General features: G+C 46.6%; 1 pseudogene; it reads left to right on the top strand.

Annotated features, from left to right (window-relative positions):
• Positions 1-13,036, top strand: part of LOC111976894 (nucleolar protein 4-like) — a 178,163-nt pseudogene that overhangs the window by 57,887 nt on the left and 107,240 nt on the right.

Below are 13,036 nucleotides of genomic sequence, written 5' to 3' on the forward strand. Positions count from 1 at the left end.
TTCAGAACATCAGATGTTTGGATTTGGGTGAAGGAGAAGCGGGGGGAGTTTGGGCAAGTTGCTGCAGTGGGTGCTGAGGTGTTGGCATGGGTAGGTGTAGCCAGGTGGAAAGCATGGCCAGCCGTGGATAAATGCTTATTGAAATTATCGATTATCGTAGATTTATCGGTGGTGACAGTGTTTCCTATCCTCGGTGCAGTGGGCAGGTGGGAGGAGGTGCTCTTATTCTCCATGGACTTTACAGTGTCTCAAAACTTTTTGGAATTAGTGCTACAGGAAGCAAATTTCTGTTTGAAAACGCTAGTCTTAGCTTTCCTATCTGACTGAGTATATTGGTTCCTGACTTCCCTGAAGAATTGCATATCGCGGGGGCTATTCGATGCTAATGCAGAATGCCACAGGATGTTTTTGTGCTGGTCAAGGGCAGTCAAGTCTGGGGTGAACCAAGGGCTATATTTGTTCTTAGTTCACATTTTTTGAATGGGGCATGCTTATTTAAGCTGGAGAGGAAAGCACTTTTGAAGAGCAACCAGGCATCCTCTACTGACGGGATGAGGTCGATATCCTTCCAGGATACCTGGGCCAGGTCGGTTAGAAAGGCCTGTTTTCTGAAGTGTTTTAGGGAGTGTTTGACAGTGATGAGGGGTGGTCGTTTGACCACGGACCCATTACGCACGCAGGCAATGAGGCAGTGATCGCTGAGATCCTGGTTGAAGACAGCAGAGGTGTATTTAGAGGGCAAGTTGGTCAGGATGATATCTAAGAGGGTGCCCATGGTTACGGATTTTGGGTTGTACCTGGTAGGTTCCTTGATAATTTGTGTGGGATTGAGGGCATCTATTTTAGATTGTAGGACGGCCGGGGTGTTAAGCAAGTCCCAGTTTAGGTCACCTAACAGTACGAACTCTGAAGATAGATGGGGGGCGATCAATTCACATATGGTGTCCAGGGCACAGCTGGGGGCTGAAGGGGGTCTATAACAAGCGGCAACGGTGAGAGACTTGTTTCTGGATAGATGGATTTTTAAAAGAAGAATCTTGAATTATTTGGTCACAGACCTGGATAGTATGACAGAACTCTGCAGGCTATCTCTGCAGTAGATTGCAACTCCGTCCCCTTTGGCAGTTCTATCTTGTCGGAAAATGTTATAGTGAAGGATGGATATAATTCAGGATTTTTGGTGGCCTTCCTWAGCCAGGATTCAGACACGGCTAGGACATCCGGGTTGGCGGAGTGTGCTAAAGCAGTGAATAAAACAATTTAGGGAGGAGGATTCTAATGTTAAGTGTGTCTAGTGTGTTCGGAACAGAGAGTAAAGGGGGCAGGTTTCTGGGCACGGAAGGATAGATTTAAGGCATAATGTACAGACAAGGGTATAGTAGGATGTGAGTACAGTGGAGGTAAACCTAGGCATTGAGTGACGATGAGAGAGGATTTGTCTCTAGGAGCACCATTTAAGCCAGGTGCGGTCACTGCATGTGTGGGGGGTGGAACAACAGGGCTAAGGCATATTGAGCAGGGCTGGAGGCTCTAGAGTGAAATAAGACAAAAATTACTAATCAAAACAGCAATAGACAAGGCATATTGACATTAGGCATGTGTAGCCGAGTAATCATAGGGTCCAGTGAGTAGCTAGGCGAGCTGGAGGCACGGAGATTCAGACAGCTAGCAGGCCGGGGTTAGCAGCAGGCTAGCAGATGGGCCTCAGGGGGACGTCGCAACGGGGGAGCCTGTTGAAACCCCCTCGGACGGTTACGTCGGCAGACCAGTCGTGATGGATCGGCAGGGCTCCGTGTCGGCAGCAAAGGGTCCAGACTCATGATGATGTATTGGTTGACCTAACTAACTATAGCTAGGCTATTAATGATGATGTATTGGTTGACCTAGCTTACTATAGCTAGGCTACTCATGATGATGTATTGGTTGACCTAGCTAGCTATAGCTAGGCTAATAATGATGATGTATTGGTTGACCTAGCTTACTATAGCTAGGCTACTCATGATGATGTATTGGTTGACCTAGCTAACTATAGCTAGGCTACTCATGATGAWGTATTGTTTGACCTAGCTAACTATAGCTGGCTACTCATGATGATGTATTGCTTGTTTGTTTTTTGCTTTTGAAGCGCTTTGAGATTCTTATGAAATGTGCTATAGTAATATATTATTATCATTGTTAATATACGTCCATGCATGTCTGAGGACATCGGGAGATGACATGGAAATCGGCCACTGGGCGCAACAGTGCTGTTACCTTCAAGTAGGCTTTGCTAGGGTGTTGTTGATGGTGATGGGCGTAAGCATTTGCCTCTAAATTTGACATTTGGAACAACTTTGAAATTTGACGTTTGAAAACATGGATGAACGACTAATTCTGACGTGAGACTGTGAGAGTTTGTTGTGAATAAGACCCAGGGCTAGCCTATGTTATTATCCAATGTTATCATTAATGGGCCTTGCGGATTATTTATAGAGTAATCAACAACAGCCCCCTTGTCCCACCGGTGCCTCTACCTTTCGATAAGAAATAACATCTTCATCCTCATCATCATCACCATTGTTTGAATGGCATTACGGCGACCATGAAGGGAGCTGGTGCTTTAGAAACATGCAGCCCTCTCGGCTCTGCACGCTGCTCCGCGCTGCCATGGCAACCTTCATTACCTGCCGCTTGAGAGAGAGGTAGAGCGAGAGAGAGAGGTAGGGGAAGGAGGGTGAGTGAGGTAGTTCATTGACTCCCTGACTGTTGCTTCTGTTAAAGGTGCCCAGGGATCAATGTTTTATACAGTAATGAGGAGAGAACTACACCCAAACACAACACACACAGGCACGGATACACACACACATCCCCCATGTTCACCTGTCGGCTCCAGTGAGTCCCACACAAAGCCAAAACGAGGGCAACAGACTAGAGGCGTGCCCAGCACCACAACACAGGACAGACAGAAACATCTCCTCAGCCCAGCTCATAGGCGGGGAATATACTCACATGATGAGAGAGACTGTGGAGAGATGAGACCAAAATGTTATAGAGCGGGAGAAATTGAGACAAAATAATGAGGAAGAAGCCAGAGAGAATGTGGTGTGTGTGTATTTTGGATAACGTGAAAATCTGTCAGCCCCCACACGCTGTTCATTCTGCTTGATGTCGAAATTCAAGTTTTACTAGGTGCAGCCTGTGTCACATGACCCGCTGCCCCACACACCTGCCCGAGAGGTTAGCTATCCGGTTGTCATGGCAGCAAGTTTTGCCTTATTGTGAGCGGAATGCTGGTTGGAACTAGAAGTGTTTTTTTTTCACCCACCCTTTTTAGCGGGGAGCTGTTTGTGTTGGGTGTTGCTTTATGCTGTTGGAGCTGGAGCTTGGAGCTCTGAAAATAATTAGTGTAAAGATGGGCAAAGGATCATGATAGATTCATTGTGAATTGTGAAGATGTAAATATGAAGAATTCTTAAACCACAAAATGAGAATGAAATTACTTCATTAAATGTAATGTTTTGAGCTATGGTAAACTTTAATTAGAATATGGTGTTGATAGCCTTATCAATGTTTTGTTATCACGTGAATCCCTGACTACTACATACACTTAATATTGTCTACAGTAGCCTACAAATAACAGAGTTTGGTTCTACCACCTGTGGTCATTTTGAAGATCCTGAACAAAGACAAAAGATCTCACCTCTCTTACCTTAACTGTTTTCAAAATTGTGTCAGTTTGTTGACCACACACTTTGGTAGGAGGGAGAATACAACGATTGAACAGCCAGTGAAAGAAACAATGAACCAAACAAAGCAATGAAAAAAACATACTTCAAAGAGCCATTTCTTTGTAGCGATTTAAAGTGCATTTTGTGCACCACCTGCTGTTTTACACATACCTCTCTGTGTGTGGTGTGTGTGTGTGTGTGTGTGTGTTTGTGTGTTGTGTTGGTGTGTGTGTGTGTGTGTGTGTGTGTGTGGTGTGTGGTGTGTGTGTGTGTGTGTGGTTGCATGCTCCTGGAGTATCCCCTCAACCCCCCTCCCCCTAGTACCACACATTTCTCACTGCCTTGGGGAGAAATGGATGTTCCAACAAGACTCAGTTCAGACCACTCCTCCCTAGTGTGTGTGTGTGTGTGTTGTGTTGTGTTGTGTGTGTGTGTGTGTGTGGTGTGTGTGTGGTGGTGTGTGTCGTGAGTGGTGTGCGTGCGTGCGTGCGTGTGTGTGCGCGTGAGTGTACGATGCGTGTGGGCATACGTGCGGGCTTGGGTGTCTGCACAGAACTTCTACAATACCACCATCATCATCCACACTATCATGACCTTGGTCATTTTTTGTAATTTGAAAAATAAATAATAATACAAATATATATGTTACACACAATGAAGAAAATATATTACACGTCAACATCTAAATATTGGTCCCATGCGTTGATCGAAGCTCAGAAAAATTATATTATTGATCTGACTGAGTTATAATCGCGCCGACATCTTTGCGAAGTCTGAGTGGAATCATGAACAGTGGTTTGTTCATTATGTTTGCCTGCGTCCCCCAGATTTGCCTAAGTGATTTGCCTCACCACTCAAACTCTCTCCGCCCTCTCGCGGCACTGGCGGAGGGTCTGACGTGAAACTAACTACTGTACCTCAGCTCGCACTCSGCTCAAGTAGCCTGGACTAGAGAGTCAGAGATGCTGATGACCGTGTGTTTGTTTGCGAGATGCCGGACAAAAGCCCATTTTAAAACCGTCCCTTGACTCCTGCCGTGTCTACAGACATCCCCCAAACAAACAAACTCCGACTTTCTGAGAATGAGTGCACAACTGATAAATAGTCGCTCATAGATGTCAGTCAGTCAGGTGGCTAACTGCCGGCAAACTTCTATTGCAGTAATGTTGAAGGGCTCTGGCTAGTATTACTTAATCCTTCTAGCTGGCTAACGTTAAACGGAGCCTACCTCAGCATACATGCTATTAAGTTCTCATAATAACGTTGCTTTGGAGAGAGTAGGCTACTGAGACAGACAGACAGTGATGTGGCGCTCAGTGGTGAAGCTGAGGCAGCAGAGACAGAGCGAGAGGAAGCAAGCAGAAAAAGGTTAGTACAGAGGTTCCCAAACTTGGGGTCAGAGACCCATGTGGGGTCCACTGAGAATCTGTACTAATCTTATCAAACGAGTTAGGAACTTAAAAAAATAAAAAAATGTTTCAATATGAATATCTCCACATACCCTGTAGGCTTACATTAAAATGCAAACAATACAGTTCTAAAACGTTTGTTTTTATCACTGATGCTATGTCAGTGTGAATCATGACTCATATTTACCCCCTTTCAGGGGTATAACGTCACAATTGTATAGCTAATAGGTTTTGTGTTTGTAGATCAACTGAGGTGAATGAACCTACAGCAGCCAAGGTGATAATGACTCGGGTCATTTCTGCTTGTTTTTGCTGTTCTCCAAATACCATTTCAAATTGTTTTATTGTATCGAAATGCCTTATGGACCTCATTAAAACTCAAACCCTGGTTACAGCCCTGCTCACTATTAATGGTCTTCATAAAAATGATCAATCATTTTCAGGCTTTTTTAAGTAGGAGATTTGATTGTTTTGTGAAAGAAAATTAGGGTTATCTAAACGAAAGACTGATTTTAAGAGAGCATTTTAATTTGTTTACCTATTGGGGGCTCTTAGGTTATGTTTTGGCGTAATGTGTCAGTGTTGCTTTAGATAATATGGTATTGTGTGTGTATGTGTGTAGGCTTGGTGCCTTGTGCTCTAGGCCTCATCCCAATGATCCAGTCTGCTAAAGTACCACTCGTCCTCTCCTCTCCTGCAGTGTGTGGACGGGAGCTCTGGGTCGGAATCCTCTCTGAAGAGGGTGGCGGTGGTGGAGGACTTCTTTGACATCATCTATGCCATGCACGTAGAGATCAGCACCGACCCCGGCAAAGCACCCAAACACGCCGGACAGAAGAAGACCTACAAAGCGGTGAAAATACACTCTTTATCTCTCTACCTCTCTCACACATTACCCCTCTTTATCAAATCAAATTTTATTGGTCACATACACATGGTTAGCAGATGTTATTGCGAGTGTAGCGAAATGCTTATGCTTCTAAACTCAGCAAAAAAAGAAACGTCCTCTCACTGTCAGCTGTGTTTATTTTCATCAAACTTAACATGTGTAAATATGTGTATGAACATAACAAGATTCAACAATTGAGACATAAACTGAACAAGTTCCACAGACATGTGACTAAGAGAAATTGAATAATGTGTTCCTGAACAAAGGCGGGGTCAAAATAAAAAGTAACAGTCAGTATCTGGTGTGTCCACCAGCTGCATTAAGTACTGTAGTGCATTTCCTCCTCATGAACTGCACCAGATTTGCCAGTTATTGCTGTGAGATGTTACCCCACTCTTCCACCAAGGCACCTGCAAGTTCCTGGACATTTCTGGGGGGAATGGCCCTAGCCCTCACCCTCCGATCCAACAGGTCCCAGACGTGCTCAATTGGATTGAGATCCGGGCTCTTCGCTGGCCATGGCAGAACACTGAGATTCCTATCTTGCAGGAAATCACTCACAGAACGAGCAGTATGGCTGGTGGCATTGTCTTGTTGGAGGGTCATGTCAGGATGAGCCTGCAGGGAGGGTACCACATTAGGGAGGAGGATGTCTTCCCTGTAACGCACAGCGTTGAGATTGCCTGCAATGACAACAAGCTCAGTCCGATGATGCTGTGAAACACCGCCCCAGACCATGACGGACCCTCCACCTCCAAATCGATCCCGCTGCAGAGTATAGGCCTCGATGTAACGCTCATTCCTTCGACGATAAACGCAAATCCGACCATCACCCCTGGTAAGACAAAACCGCGACTTGTCAGTGAAGAGCAATTTTTGCCAGTCCTGTCTGGTTCAGCGACGGTGGGTTTGTGGCCATAGGCAACGTTGTTACCGGTGATGTCTGGTAAGGACCTGCCTTACAACAGGCCTACAAGCCCTCAGTTCAGCCTCTCTCAGCCTATTGCGGACAGTCTGAGCACTGATGGAGGGATTGTGCGTTCCTGGTGTAACTCAGGCAGTTGTTGTTGCCATCCTGTACTTGTCCCGCAGGTGTGATGTTCGGATGTACCGATCCTGTGCAGGTGTTTTTATACGTGGTTTGCCACTGCGAGGACGATCAGCTGTCCATCCTGTCGCGCTGTCTTAGGCGTCTCACAGTACGGACATTGCAATTTATTGCCCTGGCCACATCTGCAGTCCTCATGCCTCCTTGCAGCATGCCTAAGGCACGTTCACGTAGATGAGCAGGACCCTGGGCATCTTTATTTTTGTGTTTTTCAGAGTCAGCAGAAAGGCCTCTTTAGTGGCCTAAATTTTCATAACTGTGACCTTAATTGCCTGCCATCTGTAAGCTTTTAGTGTGTTAACGACCGTCCACAGGTGCATGTTCATTAATTGTTTATGGTTCATTGAAACAGTGTTTAAACCCTTTACAATGAAGATCTGTGAAGTTATTTGGATTATTATTTTTTCATCCCCTAGGGATGTTTCTTTTTTTGCTGAGTTTAGATCTGACAGTGCAGCAGTATCTAACAGGTAACATCTAACAAATTCCACAACAAACCCTAATACACACAATCTAGTAAAGCCCGCTGTATGTAATAACAATGAAGGTTTTCTGGGCTAACAATGTAAGAAATAATACATACAAAAAACTAAATACTGCACAGTTTCCTAAGGACTTGAAGCGAAGCTGCCATCTCTATCGGTGCCGTCTTTCTTTAAAAAAAAAWTCTCACTTTCCTTTCACTTGATCTTTCTCTCTACCTGTATCTCAATACCTTTTACTTTATATTTCTCTCCATCTGTCTCACTCTTCCCTTTTACTCAATCTTTCTCTTCGATCACACGGTCACCCTGTGTGTCAACACCTTTATATCTATCTTAGCCTGCTGCCTCTCTCTCTCCCCTGGCTCTGTTTCTATTTGACACTCTTTTTAAATCGCCTGTCTTTATGATTATTTGGCAATATATGTTCTGTTCTCTGTTCCTCTTTCGATCTTTAGTATTCATTCCTGTTTCGTGACTTGTTTCTCTCTCTCTCGCCGTCCATCTGGTTTTTGGTGTTTAGACACAATCAATAGCACTAACACTCGCTTTCTCCGTATCCCATTAAAATGAATGGGATAGTTGAAATATATTTGTATAACACTTCTAGACCATCCTCTGAATATTTTCTCACAAGACAGCAGGCATCACCATTGACCCAGAACATTCATGTTGGCAAATATGTATTTTTCTCTTCAGTTCATTCACTGAACCCCCAGTTCTCTCTATTTCAGATAAACTAACATATATCTATTCATTTCCAGTCAATAACTTTATCGCAATCTCTGTGACACTTACCGCCACCGTAACTTCGCCCCCCTTTTACCTCACCTCATTACAAGAAAATGCTGCAACTTCGCAAGATTTTTCCATTTTGTGTGTGTGAAAGAAAACGTTTCTCAATTTAGATTGAAGGGGTCTGGCAAGGATATTAGATTCTAGCGCAAAGCTGACCTTGTGGTCATTGGAAGAAGGTATTTCTCTCTCCCTGACAACTATTCAGCAATTCTCTCTGTGAGCATCTCCACAGTCGCTGAAGGCCAGATGTCTAGTTTATTTAGATTAAGGGCGATGACCGCAGTGCAAAGCACACACCTGGACAACATTGTCCATCGTTCCTTCCTAGCTAATTTCAAATGGGGAGATTTCACATGTCTGCCATTGGAAAATGCGGTTCCGCCCTGTACAAAAGTAAATGGGACAAAACCTTTAATTTGCCCAGTGTGTTGTATTGGGATACTTTGCCATCTCAATTGGTGATACTGCTCTCTTCTGGTTGAACATGGTAACTAAATCTTCACCCCAGTACTGTACAGAACATGTACTTTCCTTTTTAGGATTTATTTTCACTTCTATTGGATAAGAATGAAATGATAGAATATCAGTATAACATTAGTAGTGAGTAAACAGAGCTGTGACTGTGTAATGAACAGAACACTTCCTCTTTTTTTCACTGCTTATTTACAGTATTTTTGCTCTGCCCGCTGCCATGGCTTCCAGGGTACTTTGTCACACAGTGGGCCATGAAATGTTTATTACACACACACACACCACATTGAAGGACACAGGAACCCGTTGTTCCTGTCCTTCGCTGGCAGCGCTGCTCAGCCAACTTTCTGCCTACTTCTCCTCTCTGTCCCCCTGTGTGTGTTGTTACAGTTCTCTAGACCAGACAGAGCTGCGTTGGTGGGCATGCTCACCACCACAGGCCCATTCCAGACCCACAGTCCCACCCTGTAGGCTACATGGGCTCTCTTTGTGAGCTTCTGTTGGGACTGGGAAGACAATGGCGGTGGAGGCTAGCTAGTCGTCACACACAGAGAGTCAACTCATCTGAGGGGAGTCGCTGTCTCGTTCCCCAACTCCCTCCCTTTCTCTATATCCCCCCCCCCACTCATGTCACCACCAGCACCCCTCTGGCCAGGATGGCATGGCCGCTCCTGTTTGTTAGAGCCTGAAGGAGACAGTGGCGTGTGTGTGTGTGTGTGTGTGTGTGTGTGTGTGTGTGTGTGTGTGTGTGTGTGTGTGTGTGCCATAAGAGCCATAGAGGGAGACGTGTTTGAGGGAGAAGGGGATTATTACACACACACACCACACACACACACACACAACTCACACACTACACACACACACACACAACAACAACACACACACACACAACACACACTACACCCACAACAACCACACACAACACACACACACACACACACACACACACACACACCACACACCACACACCACCACACACCACACACACACAACTGCACAATGATGTTCCCTATCCTTCATTCGGCAGCTGTTCTCACTCTCCTCCCCCCGCTGGGTCTTCCTTATCTCTCCAGAAAGCAATAGACAACTGCATTGGTCCTAGCCGACCCACCGCCACGCTTTCCAACCCACCGTTCCTACTCTCTTCGTCACATCGTGGCTCTCGCTTTCTGAATTCTTTTACTGGAACCATGCCGTTCTAGCCTTCCACACAAAAGTCAACCCTTCCGCGCCTCGCCCCCAATCCCTCCTATATACTACTAATATAGCACCAGATCCTGACCCCAATCGATTTTTCTAATAAAAACAAATATTAATGAAACTATAGTACACATAAAATAACAATAAGTTCTAACCATGCAAAATACTTTCTCTCAGCATTTAGTCCAAGCTCAAACCTTATTCTTCGATTACTGCCTCCTCTTTCAACGGTGAATCCATGAAACCATTTTCTTATTACACTCGCATCACCACTCATATCTCACCTCATCCCCACTCTATCTTCACCCTCAATCCCCCACTCTATCTTCACCCCATCCCCCCACTCTATCTTCACCGCACCGCCCACATCTTCACCGCATCACCACCTCTCTTAACCTGTCCCCACTCATTTCACCATCCCACTCTATCTTCACCCATCAACCACCATTTCACTAATCCCCCACCTATCTTCACCGCATCACCACTCTATCTTCACCTCATCCGCCACTCTATTCAACCTCAATCACCACTCTATCCACACCTGTCATCACCACTCACTCCACGCATCCCCACCTATCTGTTACTCTCACCACTCTCTCACGGACCCCCACTCTATCTTCACCTGATCACCACTCTATCTCACCTCTCCCCCACTCTAGCTTCCTGCATGCACACCGTCTTCATTCACCATGGCATCCCCCCACCTCTCTCTCCCTCACCCACCTATCTCACCTCATCCCCCCTCTATCTCACCTGCATCCCCACTCTATCTTCACCTGATCACCACTCTATCTCACCGATCCCCAACTCACTTCAGCCCTTTCCCCAACTCATCTCACCGGCACCCCCACTCTCAGCTTCACCTGGCATCCCCCACTCTATCGTTCACTGGGCAGCACCACTCTACCTCACCGGCATCCCCCCACTCTTATCTTCACGACCCCACTCTATTTCACCCCATCCCCCACTCATCTCACCTCAATCAGCCCCTATCTCAAGATCCCCCACTCTATCTCCTAGCATCACCACTCTATCTTTCACCTGCAATCCCCCACTCATCACCTGCAATCACCACTCTCTCCCACCGCATTCCCCCCTCATTTTTACCTGGCCACCACGCTATCCTCAACATGCATCACCACTCTCTCCACCTGCCCCCACTCCATCTCACCTGCATCAACCACCTCTCTTACCTACTATCCCCACTCTATCTTCACCTGCATCCCCCCACTCTTCACACCTGCATCACCACTCATCTTCACCTGCATGCCCCCACTCTATTTTCACCCGCGCATCACCCACACACTTTCACCTTGCATCCCCCACGTATATCTTCACCATGCATCACCACTCTATCTTCCACCGGCATACCCCACTCTATCCTTCACTGCATCCACCACTCTATCATACCCTGCTTCCCACCTTCATATTTCAATGCATCCCCACTCTATCTTCACCTGCATCCCCCCACTCTTCCTCACCTCATACCCCCAACTCTATCTTCACCTTGCATCCCCCACTCATCAGTCACCTGCATCATCCATCTATCTTCACCTTGCATCCCCCACTCTATTTTCACCTTTCATCACCACGCTATCCTTCCACCGCATCCCCCACCTATCTTCACCTGCACCACCACTCTTTCATTCACCGCATCCCCCCCTTATCTCTCACATCTGCATCCACCACTCTATCCATACCCTGCATCCCCACTCTAATTTTCACATGCATCCCCACTCATCCTTCACCTAACATCCCCCACTCTATCTCACCTGCATCCCCCCACTCGATCATTCCACTGCATCACCACTCATATCGCATCCTTCACAGCCACTATATCTCCATCTGCATCCCCACTATATCTTCATGCTGCACCCCCACTCTATTTCTCACACTGCATCACCACTCTATTCGTCACCGCCATCACCAACTCATCTCCACCTGCATCCCCCACTCTATTTCACCTCATCTACCAACTCTTCTTCACCTGCCATCACCACCTATAAACTTCACCTGCATCCCCCCCACCTCATTTCATCTGGCCAATCACCCACTCTTTCTCACCCTGCATCCCCCACTCTATTTCACACTGCACCCCCACTCTATCCTCACCTACTATACACCACCTCTATTCCCCACGCCTGACATCCCCCACTCATTCACCTGCCTCACCACTCCATCTCACACTCACCCCCACTAATTTTCAACCTGCATCCCCACTATATCTCACCGCACCCCCACTCATCTTCACCGCTCCCCCCACTCATCTCAACCTCAGCCCCCACCGCTCTCCTCACCCGCATCCCCCACTCTATCTCAACTGCATCCCCACCTCATCTTCACCTGGCATCCACCACTCACCTTCACCTGCAAGCCCCACTCTAATTTCCACCTGCATCAACCACTCTACGTACACCTGCACTCCGCCTCCACTCACTTACCCATACCCACTCTTTCTTCACCTCGCATCCCACCACTCTCATCTTCACCTGCTACGGCAGCCACTCCATCATACCCGCATCCCCCACTCTATTTCACAGGCCACCCACTCCTATCTCACCGAACACCCCCACTCTATCTTTCACCGCATCCCCCACGTCTATCTTCACCTGCATCACCCACTCATCTTCACCCTGCTCACCATAATATCTTCATCTGCATTCCGCCCACAATTCTTCATCTGCATCCCCCACTCATTTCACCTGCATCACCACTCTATCTTTCAATCCGCATCACAACTCTAGCTCCACCTGCATCCCCCACTCATTTCACCTGCATCACTCACTGCTTTCTTTCTACCTGTCAATTCACCGATCTATAACTTCATCTGCATCCCCCACTCTCTTCTTCTGCAATCACCACTCTTTCTTCACGCGTGCCATCCTCTGAATTCTTTCACCTCCATTCCACTTCGCTTCCCTCACACACTCTACTTCCCACCTAGCGATCACCCACTCTACTCCACCTGATTC

Source organism: Salvelinus sp. IW2-2015, linkage group LG17, assembly GCF_002910315.2.
Source record: "Salvelinus sp. IW2-2015 linkage group LG17, ASM291031v2, whole genome shotgun sequence".
NCBI classification, from domain to species: domain Eukaryota; kingdom Metazoa; phylum Chordata; class Actinopteri; order Salmoniformes; family Salmonidae; genus Salvelinus; species Salvelinus sp. IW2-2015.